The sequence below is a fragment of the Rhodamnia argentea genome, chromosome 3 (assembly GCF_020921035.1).
Source record: "Rhodamnia argentea isolate NSW1041297 chromosome 3, ASM2092103v1, whole genome shotgun sequence".
Classification (NCBI taxonomy): domain Eukaryota; kingdom Viridiplantae; phylum Streptophyta; class Magnoliopsida; order Myrtales; family Myrtaceae; genus Rhodamnia; species Rhodamnia argentea.
The window spans coordinates 3757275-3770247 of NC_063152.1; positions in this window are offsets into that span (position 1 = coordinate 3757275).

The following is a 12973-nucleotide window of genomic DNA, read 5'->3' on the forward strand; positions in this document are numbered from 1 at the left end:
TTTGACCTTTCTCTAACCCAACTCTTAGTGAAAATTGCACGGGCATTCATTTGAAATTGATTTACTTCAGGGAGCACATATTTCGTAGAATTTTCTTTCACCGATCCAACAAGAGGGTTTGCTCAATATAGATCGATGAGCTTATTGTATTCGTGCTAATTCGTAATATTATAATCAATCTAGCACGTACACGCATCATAACAAGCGATCTCGCAGTGATTTTCCAAGCAACTAACGCCATTGACCCCATGATCCGTTCTCAAAAAAGATGCTGGTGACCACAAAGTCGTTTGCACGGGACGATATGCTTTGCCTTTTGCAGAATTGGAGGTTCATTCAACGCGAGGAAGCAGAGACCAGACAGGACAACGACTAAAAAGACCGATCAAGTTAAAAGCTTCGTATTTGCCCTCCACGAACCAAGACAAGTCAGACATTGGGAATCCGGAACCAGTTAAGTGTTCGGACCGGACTTTCTTTGGTTGGTTGCTCCGATAAAAGAATGAATCTCGCTCTGATAAATTTGTGTCCAAAAACTGTGTTTCTCCACGGATTCTGTCTCAAGTCTGTATTTTGTTGGGAAAGTGGGAGATCGAACAATAAAATAGATTAAGTACAAAAATAAATTGAACACCATGTTTATGCAATTCGGTCATGGAGATCTACGTTCATGAGGAGGCAGCAAATTTAATCCAATGAGGTGAAAGATTTTGCCCGAATTTGTTCATTGGACTCACGGGTACGTGTCTAGCTTTTGGTTATCTTGGTCATGTTCCTTGATTCCTCATCAATATCACTGAATGAATTGTCAAAGCTTGAAAGTTGGAATTAAATTCTTTAAATTGTCTAGATGGACACAATTGTTAAAATGTGAAAAAAGTTTATAACTCAATTGAAAAAATCGAAAGATTCAGAACTGAATTGACGAAAGTGTAATAGGTTTAGGGACATTTTTGGACAATTCTCCTTATTCTTTGTAAAGCTTGATAGTTTGATTCTTCAACTCAACCTCGTTGGGACACCATCTAACCGTATTTGGGACCAAACGTCGCTGGGGTTGCGCGGTGTGGCTTGTGATGGGAAGTAGTGAAGCGGAACTACATCGGAGACGACGGTGGTGGGATAGCCGATAGTGATGGTTCAAAGAAAAGAGGAAGAAGAAGAAAATAAAAAGTGGGTAGAATACTCCATGTGTCGCGTTCAAATATACAAAAAGATCATTTATTTAATGTAATTCTAAAGGTTCGGAACTAAATTGAACAAGAAAGTTTTCATGAATTACATTAAATATCGAACGCGCTTTCAAAGACCGTCCTTCCGATTTATCCCCCCAAACATTTCATGAAATCTAAGGAGTAAAATGAGGCAAAGTCAAAGTCATCATTCTTCTAGCCGTCATCGTGAAGTTTCCAAGTTGTTTCTTTCCCTTTCTTTTTTATTTGCTAAAAGACAGGAACTCAAATGGCAAGTCCACCAACTGATTTTGTCTTTTTCACTAACAAAGATATCCAAAGTGACCATTAGCGTACAAAAATTATCAATCATACCGAAAGGGATTCCCAAGGCATGGAAAAGGGAAAATTCATCATTCACCTAAACATTAAAGCCATAAATTATTGTAGATAACAAAAAAAAAAAATTATTAGTTGATTATTTTCAGCGATATGAGTGACTATTTTTAGAAAAATATTTTTTAAAATTTTTCATTTTTTCACAAAACAAACGCACCCTAATTTAAAAAAAAGGTTAATATCACGAAAAATCTCAAAATGTTACACTTGTAACAAATTTTCCTCAAATTATATTTTTGACTAAAAAAATCCCAAACGGGTACACATTTAACAAATGTATTCAAACTGATATATTTGTGATAAATTTACCTTCCGTTAGTTTCTCGTTAAATTTTACTATTAAATTATGGAGTTGGATGACACGTGATTGTCGGCGGATGTACTAGTTTGAGATTTTTACCATTTGTTTGTGACAGATGTATCGGTTTGGGATTTTTCGTGATATTAACCCCGATTTAACGTAAATTTGTCATATGTGTCCCAATTTGGAGTTTTTGATGGTCAAAAAATATATTTTCTGATAAATTTGTCACAGTATACCAGTTTGGAGATTTTCGTGATCCAAAAAATAGTTTGAGATAAGTTTGTCATAGAATTTTCTTTCACCGATCCAACAAGAGGGTCTTCTCAATATAGATCGATGAGCTTATTGTATTCGTGCTAATTCGTAATATTATAATCAATCTAGCTCGTACACGCATCAGAACGAGCAATCTCGCAGTGATTTTCCAAGCAACTAACGCCATTGACCCCATGATCCGTCCTCAAAAAAGATGCTGGTGACCACAAAGTCGTTTGCACGGGACGATATGCTTTGCCTTTTGCAGAATTGGAGGTTCATTCAACGCGAGGAAGCAGAGACCAGACAGGACAACGACTAAAAAGGCCGATCAAGTCAAAAGCGTCGTATTTGCCCTCCACGAACCAAGACAAGTCAGACATTCGGAATCGGGAACCAGTTAAGTGTTCGGACCGGACTTTCTTTGGTTGGTTGCTCCGATAAAAGAATGAATCTCGCTCTGATAAATTTGTGTCCAAAAACTGTGTTTCTCCACGGATTCTGTCTCAAGTCTGTATTTTGTTGGGAAAGTAGGAGATCGAACAATAAAATAGATTAAGTACAAAAATAAATTGAACACCAGGTTTATGCAATTCAGTCACGGAGATCTACGTTCATGAGGAGGCAGCAAATTTAATCCGGTGAGGTGAAAGATTTTGCCCGAAGTTGTTCATTGGACTCACGAGTACGTGTCTAGCTTTTGGTTATTTTGGTCATGTTCCTTGATTCCTCATCAATATCGCAAAATTTACGGCACTAAATGAATTGTCAAAGCTTGAAAGTTGGAATTAAATTCTTTAAATTGTCCATATTCACACAATTATTAAAATGTGAAAAAAGTTTAGGACTCAATTGAAAAAATCGAAAGATTCAGGATTGAATTGGCGAAAGTGTAATAGGTTTAGTGACTTTTTTGTACAATTCTCCCGATTTTTTTTAAAGCTTGATAGTTTGATTCTTCAACTCAACCTCGTTGGGACACCCTCTAACCATATTTGGGACCAAACGCCGCTGCGGTTGCGTAGTGTGGTTTGTGATAGGTAGTGAAGCATAACTACATCGGACTGACAACGGTGGTGGGATAGCCGGTAATGATAGTTTAGAGAAAGGAGGAACGAGAAGAAAATAAAAAGTGGGCAGAATACCCGATATATGGCTTTCAAATATACGGAAAGATCATTTATTTATTGCAATTTTAAAAGTTCGGAACTAAATTGAACAAAAAAGGTTTCATGGATTACATTAAATATCGAACACGGTTTCAAAGACCGTCTTTCCGATTTATCCCCCACGTCTCATGAAATCTAAGGAGTAAAATTAGGCGAACTCAAAGTCGCTCTTCTTCTAGTCGTCATCGTGAAGTTTCCAAGTTGCTTCTTTCCCTTTCTTTTTTATTTGCTGAAAGAGCGGAACTCAAATGGCAAAACTGCCAATTGATTTTGTCTTTTTCACTAGCAAAGATATCTAAAGTGACAGTAAGCGTACAAAAATATAAATAATACCGAAAGGGATTCCCAAAGCATGGAGAACAGAAAATTCATCAATCACGTAAACATTAAAGCCATAAATTATTGTCGATAACGAAAAAAACAATTAGATTGATTATTTTCAACGATACGAGTGATCTTTTCTAGAAATTTTTTTTTTCAAATCACTCATTTTCCACAAAACAAACACACCCTAATTGAAGAAATGGTTAATACCTTGCTCGAGGCAGGCGACGCCAAGCCTCACTTGGCGAGCCATCGGCTACGGCCGTAGCCGGCAACCGGCCTAAGGAGAAGAAGGAATACTAAAAAAAAAAAAAGATGAAAAAAGGAAAAAAAACAATAAAGAAAGTAATTTTAAAATAAATTTTATCCAAAAAATAAAATTTTCAATTTTTGAAAAAATAAATAAAAACGAAAAGAAGGTAAAAAAATAATTAAAAAAATAGTTGAAAGAGAGGAACAATGAAAAATGTGAAAAATATTTTCCTCTTCTCAAAATGAGGAAATCATTTTCTTTAGTTTTAGAAGGTTTTTGGTTGACCGTAAAATATTTTCCGTTGCCGCTCATTTTCCGCCCCCCAAACATTGGAAATTGAGGAAAATTTTTTCCTGAAAAATATTTTTCGTGAAACAAACAGAGCCTTATTTGCTAAAAGAGAGGAACTCAAATGGCAAATCTGCCAATTGATTTTGTCTTTTTCACTAACAAAGACATCTAAAGTGACCATTAGCGTACAAAAATTATTAATAATACCGAAAGGGATTCCCAAAGAATGGAAAAGGGAAAATTCATCTTTCACCTAAACATTAAAGCCATAAATTGTTGTCAATAACGAAAAAAAAATTATTAACTGATTATTTTTAGCGAAATGAGTGACTATTTTCAGAAAAAAAATATATTTTTTAAATTTTTTTTATTTTTAACAAAACAAACGCCCCCTAATTAAAGAAAAGATTATTAGCACGAAAAACTCCAAACCGATACGATCGTGACAAATTTTTTTGAATTATTTTTAAACCACAAAAAATCCTAGACGGCTACACCCGTAACAAATGTATTCCAAACTGATATATTTGTGACAAATTTAGTCTCCGTTAATTTCTCGTTAAATTTTACTGTCAAATTGTTGAATTGGATGACACATGACTGTTGATGAGTGTACTAGTTTGAGATTTTGACCTTCTGTTTGTAACGGATGTATCAGTTTGAGATTTTTCGTGATATTAACCCAATTTAACGAAAACTAAAGAAGGATAAATTTGTCATATGTATCCTAGTTTGGAGTTTTTAGTGGTCAAAAAATATAGTTTGGGCTAAATTTGTCACGGTATACCAGTTTGGGATTTTTGGTAGTCTAAAAAATAGTTTAGAGTAAATTTGTCACGGATGTAACAATTTGAGATTTTTTTTTTTTTTTTGTATTAACCTTGAAAGAAAACAGAATAACAACGTAGTGATTTTGATACTCAGATGAACTATCCACAACAGTTGAACTTCTTTTCACTTGTTCCAATTAGAAAATGAACGAGAACATCATTTTGTTTTCGCTTTATTATTCACGAAAAATTATTTTCAATTTTTTACAAAGAGATCGATCGACAAGCTACGGCGCGAAATGCATCCTAGACTACCTTCTCTTCATTATAATTCACCTTATCAGCTTAGTAATCCCAGTGGTATAAGCTTCATATGCAGCTGGACATGCCCATATAGAAAGAGGAAACCCAGCATGCTCTTCTCCTTAATTTTCTATCTTTCCTATGGAGTCGCCCCTTGGGGAATTCATTTCGTTGTTTCACTCAAACGGACATGCGAGCAGTCTGAACCCTAAAACTCTAAAGACTAGCCCTCAAGTTCTTTCTCGTCCGAGTACTCAAGATCTCATCGCGCCCGTCATCCCGTTTCTCGTTGCTGCGGTAGAAGTTTTCTTCTTTTGCAATGCAGCGAGAGTTGATTGAAATCATGGAAAATATCTTAACGGGAGCTATCCGGCAAAATCGGATGGTTTCGTCGGGAAAAAAAATGATGGTAGGCCGGAGATCAAATTCAAGACTGGCGGTGGTTCGATGTGGTCGTGTGCATGCGCAATCCATGTACAAGCAGTACGCAAAAGATGTTGGGAACTTGGACTCCAAGTCCCATAAGAAAGGTGAATGAAAAGTGAGAGATGGAGAATCTCACATTGAAAAAAGAGTAGTTGAAAGATGGGTTTAAATATGAGAACCGCACAAATGAGTTTGAACCCCAAGGGGCATCTCACTTTTGTGGAAGGGAGAGGACGTAGGCTTTGTTAAGGTTGACCTACACACGCGCCGCCACCCTGGTCGGAGCCTAGGCTGGCTTGTTCCTATTTGTTTTAAGATCATTTTTGTTTAACCGAACAGACATGTTTGGAAATTTTTCTTGTTCGAACAGACATGTTTGTCTGGAAAAATCATTTGGTTCGAATGGACATATTTGTCTGGAAACGTTTTTTTGTCCGAACAGACACATTCATCTGAAATCTTTCTTTGAACAAACATGTTCATTTGAAAGAGATATGTTCGGGTTCGCGACTCTTCATACTTAACCTCTTCATTGCCATTTCGTGATTATTCGCTTCACTACCTATAAACACAAACATTGACTACCGCCTTCGGACTAATTTTTTTTTTTTTCCATTCATTCTCCATCTTCATCATTTGTGCGATTATTCTGCGAAGTTGCGTTCAAAGATTTCCTCCGAAGAAGTACCACTTTAGAGGAAAGGTGATCCATTATATCCTGGGAGGCAATTTTTCAAGAACCTTGGTTACCGGTGGAGGGGACAAATTTGTCTTGAGGACACAACGTAAATTCGTTAGGCTCGGATTATTCGTCTACATTCAGATTTCTCATTTGCACTTGGTTTTAGGTTTGTCGATCAACCTTACTTTATATATACACGAACACTTAGATGACTACAATCTTAAGACAAATTTGTGTGCTTGGTTCGTTTTTTGTTGTAAGTATTCTATTTTTGTAATAGAAACGGCTTCAACATCGATGACGGTGTCTGTTCCAACTCATGGAGAGAAGCCAAAAAAGTTCAATGAGGCTGATTTCAAAAGATGGCAACAAAAGATGTTGTTCAATCTCACGATTTTGAATTTGGCAAGGTTCCTTAATGAGGATGCTCCTGAGTTGGATGAAGGAGAGACAAACAAGGAAAGGGTTGCTGCTATAAATGCGTGGAAGCATTCTGACTTCCCGTGTCGCAACTATATCCTCAATGGTCTGGACAATTCTCTCTACAACGTTTATAGTCCGCTAAAAATGGCTAAAGAGTTGTGGGAAAATTTGGAGAAGAAGTACAAAATAGAAGATGTTGGATTGAAGAAATTCATTGTCGGCAAATTTCTGGACTTCAAGATAGTAGATTCTAAGACCGTCTTAAGTCAAGTTCAAGAACTTCAAGTGATCGTGCATAACATTCATGCTGAAGGTATGATGATTAGTTAATCATTTCAAGTGGCTGCTTTCATTGAAAAGTTATCACTGTCATGGAAAGATTTCAAGAATTATCTCAAACACAAGAGAAAGGATTTATCATTTGAAAACTTAATTGTTCGATTGAGGATAGAGGAAGACAATAGGCTTGCTGAGAAGAAAGTTGACAAAAATCTAGAGATCTCAAGAGCCAACGTTGTTGAAGAAGGATCGAAACCCAACAAAAAGAGGAAAAAGTATGGAGAGGGATCCACCCAAGGCCTGAAAAAGTTCATTGGCAAATGCTACAATTATGGAAAGTCTGGACATCGTGCCAAAGACTGTACAACCAAGAAAAGATAGAAGACTCGGGCAAATGTGATGGAACAGATTTCCAATAGCGTTGATAATATCAATCTTACTGCTATGATATCCGAGTGCAACATGATGGGAAACCCCAAAGAATGGTGGATTGATACTAGAGCAACACGTTATATCCGCGCCAACAAATCGATGTTCTCATCTTACACGCCTATGGGAGATGATGAAAAACTCTACATGGGTAATTCATCGACCTCTAAGGTTGAAGGCGTTAGAAAGATTGCTCTGAAAATGACATCCGGTAAAATAGTGACACTAAACAATATGCTACATATGCTAGATATACGCAAGAATTTACTATATGGATCTCTCCTTAATAAAAATGGTTTCGAGTGGGTGTTTGTACTCGATAAGTTTGTACTCTCCAAAAATGAGATGTATGTAGAAAAGAGTTATCTTAGTGATGGTCTTTTCAATTTGAATGTAATGATTGTTGTACCCAACGATGATATGAATAAAGTTGTTTCTGTTTATGTGCTTGAGTCTCCTAATACAAGGCGTGCTAGACTAGAACATGTTAACTATAAGTCAATAAAGAAATTAATGAACATGGGGTTATTGCCAAAGTTTGACTGTTCAAGTGAAAATGCCAAGTGTGTGTTAAATCAAAGTTTTCGAAGCCTCATTTTTATTCTGTAGATAATAGAATCACAGAACATTTATATTTAATATACACAGACATATGTGATATGAAAGCAATATCATCAAGGGGTGGTAAGAAGTATTTTTTTTTTCACATTTATAAATGACTGTTCAAGGTATTGTTAAATGTTTTGGTGGTGAGTTGTTATGAAAGTGCTTTGTGGTCTTGTGATGGAAAAAGCAATGATCTGAGACTACTCACTCCAAGCTGTGTCTCCATCCGGGTTTTATCTGCTGTTGAAACGACCCGGAGAAACTTGAAGACCAAGGAGACCGAACGCCACCACCTCCTCAGGGTTTTGCCAGCATCGTGGAGAACCGGTTGCTGCGACTCGACATCTCCATCTTCAACTGCACATGCCTTAATCTCAGGGTCATTTGCTGTCGAAATGAGAATTGGATTTGCCTTCAGGAACTGGAAGGCCTATCGCCACCGCCTCCCCAGGGCTCCGCCGGCATCGCTGAGGAGGCTCTCCTGCTGAGACTCGATGTCCGAGGCATCCGCCGAGCTCTTCTGCGACATCTTTTTGGAGGGAGCTTCACGTTGATCAACTGGCAAGGAGAGAACTAGTCCACTTACCAGGTAACACAGCACATACTGTCTCTCCAGTGAACTTCTAGCGAAGATAGGGAGGAAAACTTTACCTGTTACGTGAACCCAGAGGAAGTAGATGCTTGAAGAACCCTAGCAGAAGAAGAACGACAATGGAACTCGAGTTGAGCCCCTTCTTATAGAGGCTGAAAAGCGCGTCGAACCTGGAGGGAAATGCCTGACACATTTCGCTGCATACGTGCAAGTTTGAAAGTGCAGTACACGATGGAGCTTGGCAGAAATACACGTCGACGTGTATATAATTTGAAAGTCTCCAGTGTTACAGGTTAAATAGAAGACCATGCTTTTGTTTCGGAGAAAATTTCATGATAAATACAAACATATTTTTCGAGAAATCTTTTTCTAGCTCATTCATTTACCTAACTTTAAGTTTTTTTTTTTTTTTTTTGTCTCTATATATATATATATATATATATATATATTTTTTTTTTTTACGGTAAATGATTTTCTTTTTACCAATCATTTTCATCGAACCAAGCACATAAAAGTTCAGAAAATCAACTCCGGAAAAATTCTTTCGCTCAAACAAATCGTATGGCATTTCATTTTATGGTGCCTTACGCAATGAGCACATTTTGGCACCATTTTTATGGGGAGAGTCGACCCTAGTGTGTCCACGCTCCCCGCGGTGATTTTTCTAGCACACGCGTGACATTTTAACCCCATGCCCAACTTCACGAAAATGGATCATATAATGGGAACGCAAGAGCCATTTGGTCCGATCTCGCGGGATTGGAGGCTTATTCGATGCACGTGGACGGGTCGATTTGCCCGCGTTTGCGGAAATCTAGAAGAGTTGGACGTCGGAGGCAGGTGGAGGACGAGTAGCGTCCCCGTCGTCCTTCTCAGTTATTGAATGGAGTAGGGCATGGTTTGTTGCTATGGTATCACGCTCGTCGCTTCATGGCAGGAGTCCAAAGATATTTCTGCATGACTTCCATGGGAAAATGGTGAGGGGTTTTGGAGGAGAATGAGGGGGAATCATGGACTGTACTAGCATAAGACTTGTACATTCGCCGATCGGGTGTCGCCGTCCTACGTGGTACGACCGCCACGTCTTTTATTGCCAGTGAAAATTAGCTGGAAGGTCTATCGCTGCGTTTGGTTTGCTTTTGCTTTTAGGAAAAGCCCTTAAGGAAAATGCACAAGATTTTAAAGGAGTTTTTCAAAGTGCAATCTGTGTTTGTTAAATTATAATCTAAAGTCCTTGCAAAGTAACTTTGAGAAATATTCCATTTGCAAAGAAATTTTTCTACTTTTTTGTTCCAAAAAATAAAATCAAACCCTTCGCCAGATTTGATGAAGGGCTCAGGCCTCCCGCGACCATCTTCTAAGGACGCATGGCCTGAGGCAACCCTAGGCTGCCCTTACCGGGGTCTCGAGACGTGCACTAGGGATCATGTGACCTGCAAAGGTCGCGCGACTCCAACACTCCGAGGTCGCGTAACGTCGGCGGACATCGGCTGGTCTCACGCAACTCTCGACGGAGTTTCCCGCACAATCTACATGGAGAAGATGAATAGTTTTTAAAAAGGTAAAGTCGGAAAAATAAAAATTGGTGATGACAGTTTTGGAAGAAAAAACATTGTTAACCTTAGGAAATGTCATTTCGAATATGCTAAAAATATCTTGAGCTTTACGCTTTGCTAATGCTAGCATTTGGCTTAAGGAGTGGCCATAAAAGTTTGCAAACACCCTAAGGTTACGTTTGATCATCTAAATTTATTGCCATGGTAGGATTAGATAGGACAAAATATAAAATCCAGCATACTTGTTTGATGAATCACAGGTACAAAGCCAGATATTTTCATATCTTGTCATATCCATTGTTGGATATTTATGATATATCGGTGTAAATAAATATGAAAATGCATAAATGGAGATTGCGAGGATTTCTTATAATTCATTGTCAAATCTAGTAAAAGAGAAAAAAAATATGATCATTGACTTTTACGGTTATAAAAATTATACTGTTTTGACTCTCCTGCTATTTTTGTGAAACTTCAACATGAATCACAAAACTACGAAAGAGAAGGAGTTTTGAATCTCTTGATATTATTGTAAAATTTTGACGTGAACCTAAGAACTACAAAAGAGAAGAAGCTTCAACTCTCTCACCGTTTTCTTAAAACTTTGACGTAAACTAAGAAACTACGGAGAAATCGTAAAGCTTCAACATGAACTAGAGATATAGAGGAGAAGGAAACGGAGAGAGTGAGTTGTTAAAGCAATTTCATTGCCTCTCATACTTCGAGAATTAAAAAGGTCATTTTCAAATTGGAATTAATTCATTTAAAATCTGAATTCTTCTACTTCGTTTGTATTTAGTTATCTTCTATTATTTTTCCATTTCTTGTTTTATGTTTTTGTTTCCTTCCATCATTGATTGATAAAAAATTTATAGATACTAAATATATGTATCCAAAACATATATTATAGAGTAGAAAGAAATTGAGATATATAAATAAAATAGGAATAAATAAAAACAAAAATTATGTTTTTAATGTTGAACTATTAATTTATTAAATAAGAAGATTGTTATTTGAGAAAAATGACTTTTATATGATAAATATAAGAAATTCTATCCACCTTTATCTCACTTTTCCCATGGCATAATTTTGTCCATGATATATCATCCTTGTATCCGACTTTATATTTTCTTGGGCAGGAACGAAACACGAGATAGGATAAATTTTATCTTATCCCAACTATGATCATGGTTACTAAAGGTCGCCCAAATTTTTCCCAAGCCCCTTGGGAAAGCTTAACCAAACACATCATCATTAGCAAATGGTCAAAAGGTTTATGAATAATTGACAAAATTAAAAAATTTTGGATTGATTTGGTCGCTACACAATAGACATAGGACTTTTTGAATTCCTGCAAATTTGTATGACACAAAATCGACTAGAACATCAATTCTTGGGAAGATGTTTTAGTGGGGGGGTGTATCTGATTTAAATGGCGACTTTGATGCTTTTTGCTTGTGTTCGAATACTAAATTTATAGCCTAGCTATTATATAATCATTTTTTTTGTATTGATTTTGTACATCCATCATGATTAAAATTACCTAGAAATATTCTCATCTAAAGAACAGTCTGCTAAATCTCGTCAATCACATTCGGGGAAGAAAAAAAAAGAATTTGATTGTGAAACAGTGCTAATATTCTCTATTATGAAAGAAAAGATTAACATTATGCTCACTTAGATTTCTAATTATTTATCATCGACCTTGGTGGCTATGAGTAAAGTAGTCAATTCCCGCTCACTTTGTGAATATTCCTGTCTTGATTTTACAAAATTTAACACGGCCCCTCTCGCGAAAGACGAAGAAAAAAAAAATCACAATTACATAGACATAGGGGGAATGATCTAGCTCGAAAAATATTAAGAAGCGCATGATTTTTTTTATAGATCACAGATTTTATCATGTTATAAGTTAGTTTCACGAGTTACAAAAACAAATCAAAATAATTCAGAGAAAAGCTCAACGATAAATGAACCATCACAGAGATGAAGTCAGTGTCGAGAAAGTTTTCTAGATGCAAGGATTTTCTTTGTACTTTTCTTCTTTCTTGCTTAACTCCATGTGGGAAAATACATGATTTTACGCGTAGATTGAAACAAAACAGTTTTTTTTTTTTTTTTTGTATTTTTCTAATTTGTATTCGTTTTTATGGTACTTTGCCGACAGCCACACGATTCAACTTAAACTATTAGTGTAGGTAAAAAATCACCAAAAACTCGAAATTATGCCCATTGTAACACATTTGCTTTAAACTTTTTTCTATGACAAAATAAACCTCGGAATTGTACCTGCGTAACGCATTTAGCCTTCGTCAATGAGCAACATTAAAAAGCCGTCTACGTGGACGTCGGGAAGCAAATAATGTTGACATGACGCCCATGTGGCTTAACTAAGATAAAAATGACGTTATTTTGGCTGCAAAACCATCTAACGGAACTTTGATGGAGGGTAAATAGGTCATATAGTTCAAGTTTGTGATTTTTATGTTACAAGAAAAATTTTAGGGTAAATATGTCACAAAAAAAAAAAGTTTAGGGTAAATATGTCACAGTAAGTATAGTGTGGGATTTTTTGCGGCTTTTTCCCGTTAGAGTATGTTACATGAATTTATGCAACACATCAAGACTTACATGGTGTGGTTTGATTTGTTACTCACGTTCATGGGGAGAGCAACCGCAAAAGTTCCACCATAAATTGAAAGAATTACAAGCACGAAAGCACAAGATCTCAACTATTTCT